We start from the raw sequence: 3,872 nt of genomic DNA on the forward strand, positions 1-3,872 counted from the left end.
TAAAGTTGTCCACACGCAAAACACTTTTAGTCAAGAGTGGCTGGCCACTAAGTGGTCAGCCACACAGTTGCCAGCTCATAGCAGTCTGTACAGTGGTGTGAACAAGAAATAGACCCGGTAGCCACCTGTTTGTTTGTATGGTGCTTTTACGTTGCATGGAACCAGTGGTTATTCAGCAACGGGACCAACGGCTTTACGTGACTTCCGAACCACGTCCGAAGTGAACTTCTATCACCAGAAATACACATCTCTCACACCTCAACGGAATGCCCGAGAAAATGGTAGCCACTTGGTATCCACTCTTGTCCACTTTTAGTGGCTCGTACGCGGTCTTCCATGCAAATACGTGTGTTCCTGTTTTATTTCAGTGGCCGGCCACTTTCCACTAAAAGTGTCTCGTATGCGGGCAGCCAGAGAAATACTCTCTCTCTCTCTCTCTCTCTCTCTCTCTCTCTCTCTCTCTCTCCTTGAAACACGGACACGCAAACCTTCCAATTACTCCTTCACTCATATTATGTACACGTCACTTCACATCTTCCAGGACTCAAGGCGGATTACTTCACCTCCATTTTTCCACACCTTGAAGTTAGAACAGGTTTTCCAAAATGCTGCAACAGATGAGGGCCATTAACGTCCCGGTACTTTCTTTTAAATTAGGTACTTTCTTTTTCTTGTGTAGCAAAACGCATCTTGTTATGTGCACAAGACGATATAGAAAATGCAGGGGAAGGGGTGTGATATATATATATATATAATATATATATAATATATATATTATATATATACATATATATATATATATATATATATATATATGTATATATATATATATATAACTATTTAATTGCCATCTCCAAGCTTCAAGTCGTTGTCGTATTTGTAAAGCTAAATATGACCTTGGGAGGTAAAATCCGATTCATTTTCTCACTCACTTTTTTTATTATTTCTTTTTTTTAAAAGATCGGTTTACACGTTTTATTTGTACAGTTTATTTCCTCGACCTTCGTTTCTTGAAAATTTTTGTGACGATGAATGGTTCATTATTTATATCTTGAGTCGACAGACTGTAGTCAATAATGGAATTGCATTTTCGTGTGCTGCACATCATTGTATATATTTTTCATGTGAAGGACACAAAACGATATGCATTATTTAGCTATATCTATATATATATATATATATATATATATATATATATATACCATATATATATACTATATATACAGTGTGTGTGTATGTGTTTGATTATACCTGTAATTGTGATAGCCACAATATTACTCTTAATTTTTCGTGGTCAGGTCGGCAACGTGACATCTTTCTGATGCTCCAGATGCGGTTTCGACTCCAGCTACGATATCATGATATTTAATGGCAAGCATATCACAAAAGTCTGAAGAATTAGTTAAGAGCGAATTGTTGTATTACAATTACATATGTATCTGGTAAAGAGGACCAGTATATTATATAATAGCTAAATAATGCATATCGTTTTGTTGTCATTCGCATGAAAAATATATACATTGATATACAGCACACGAAAATGCAATACCATTATTTACTATTGTCTATCTACTTGAGATAAAAATACTGAACCATTAATCGTCACATAAAATTTTCAAGAAACGAAGGACGAGGAAATAAACTGTACAAATAAAACGTGTAAACCGATCGATCTTAAAAAAAAAAAAAAAAAAAAAAAAGTGAACGAGAAAATGAACCGGATCTTACCTCCTGAGGTAACATTTAGCTTTACGAATACGACAACCCTTGAAGCTTCTTTCAATTCCAAGACGACGGAAAAACAGAAGGGGGAAAGATCGGCCTTTGACGTAAGCGACTCTCCAAAAGATATGGAGTGACGTGTTCATGTAAGAGTGAAAGTGGATATTGGTCCGGCTGTCCCTTTACTCGAAAATTCTAGAGAGAGAGAGAGAGAGAGAGAGAGAGAGAGAGAAGAGAGAGAGAGAGACATCATGTTTTTCACTACTTCCGTTTCGTGGTCATATTTTCAATCATGTTGTCATGGACTGAAATTGAGAGAGAGAGAGAGAGAGAGAGAGAGAGAGAGAGAGAGAGAGAATATTGCATCGCTAATGCTGTTTGGAGTGTATATTATATTCTACTGACAATTAAGACAAATGATATTCATGCTCATACTGGGTGCAACTATAAAATTGTAATCCGTTGATTGTTATTCTCTCTCTCTCTCTCTCTCTCTCTCTCTCTCTCTCTCTCTCTCTCTCTCTCATTCCAGTCCAAGATGTGTCTGAAAACATGAAATTGCGAAACAGACGTAGTGAAAACATGAAGTCTGACTGACTGGCAGATAAAGAAGAGAGAATAAGACTGGATACAAATGAACGAAAAGGGAAAGAGCAGGAGGAATACCATGAGCAAGTCAGAAAGGATGAGGAGTGGTAGAATAATAGAAGAAAGCATTGACAATGCAGAACACACGGAGATAAAAGTAAAAGTGTAGTAACTTACAAACATACACGAGGAAATACTAATGAAAAGAAAGTAGTTTTTTTGCTTCAGGTATAATAATAATTAGTTTTATAAGAGTCTTATCTTGGCTACAACTAAAATGTGGAATAGTCTGCTTGGTGCAGTCATAGAATCATCGGATCTGCAAATATTTAAGCGAGGTTTAATTTACTATTCACTCATATTTGTTCACATATCACCATTATATATATATTATTATATATATTATATATATATATATATAATATATATATATATATATAATATATATATATATATATATATTTATATATATATATATATACCCTGCTGACTCCTGTCCGTAAGGGTCTTCAGATGAAGATTTAAATTAAAAAAGAAACAGGACAGTATACAGAAAATTGACACAAGAAACTTACAAGAAGTCTGACGGAAGAAAGGAAACAGAACCCGGACTAAGGGAAAGTAAATAGAAAATTTACAGGAACGTTGCAAAGAAAACTGGCGCGGGAAAGGAAACAGAACCCAGATTAAGGGAGAGTAAATAGAAAGTTTACAAGAAACTTATAAGAAGACCGGCGGAAGAAAGGAAACAGAGTCCGGACTAAGCGAAAGTAAATAGAAAATTTACAAGAAAGTTGCAAAGAAAACTGGCGGAAGAAATGAAACAGAACCCAGATTAAGGGAAAGTAAATATAAAGTTTACAAGAAACTTATAAGAAGACCGGCGAAAGAAAGGAAACAAGAGCCCGGACTAAGGGAAAGTAAAATAGAAAATTCCATGAAACTTACGATAAAATAAAAACAAATAAACAAAATCGCCCAATTTCGTAAACATGCAAGCGAAATAGGACAGACGGCAAAAGATACGAAAAATGAAACTATTCGTGCGGGTAGATGGCTCGTTAAGGACTTAGATCTCAACTTGGATAAACTCCGAATCAGTTTCGGATGAAGGCGGCTTCGCTGTATCAAATTATGATTCTCCTTAATACACAGACTTCATATGACTCATAACAACTGGAACCAGGAAGCACAGCAAGAACACAGCAGAATCACAACAAGAGCACGGCAACACTAAGTAGAGAAGCAATTATCTGCTTTTTCTTATTTCTGAATGATTACGTTAATTAGTCTTACATTCTGTTATGATAACGCAACATGATATCGACTCGACAGCTCTATTTGCATTTCAAAATATACCTCGTAAGACAAAAATGGCGATAAACGCTACGATAATCTTTAAGGAGTTATCTACACATGATAATCACAGGAAGGGAGGGCAATTCTGGAGATGGCATTAAATAGGTATTTGAAAGAGAGGGCAATTCTGAAGATGGCATTAAATAGGAATTTAAAAGGGCGGTAATTTTGGAGGTGGCATTAAATAAGTATTCGAAAGGGGG

The sequence above is a fragment of the Macrobrachium nipponense genome, chromosome 15 (assembly GCF_015104395.2).
Source record: "Macrobrachium nipponense isolate FS-2020 chromosome 15, ASM1510439v2, whole genome shotgun sequence".
In the NCBI taxonomy this organism is placed as follows: domain Eukaryota; kingdom Metazoa; phylum Arthropoda; class Malacostraca; order Decapoda; family Palaemonidae; genus Macrobrachium; species Macrobrachium nipponense.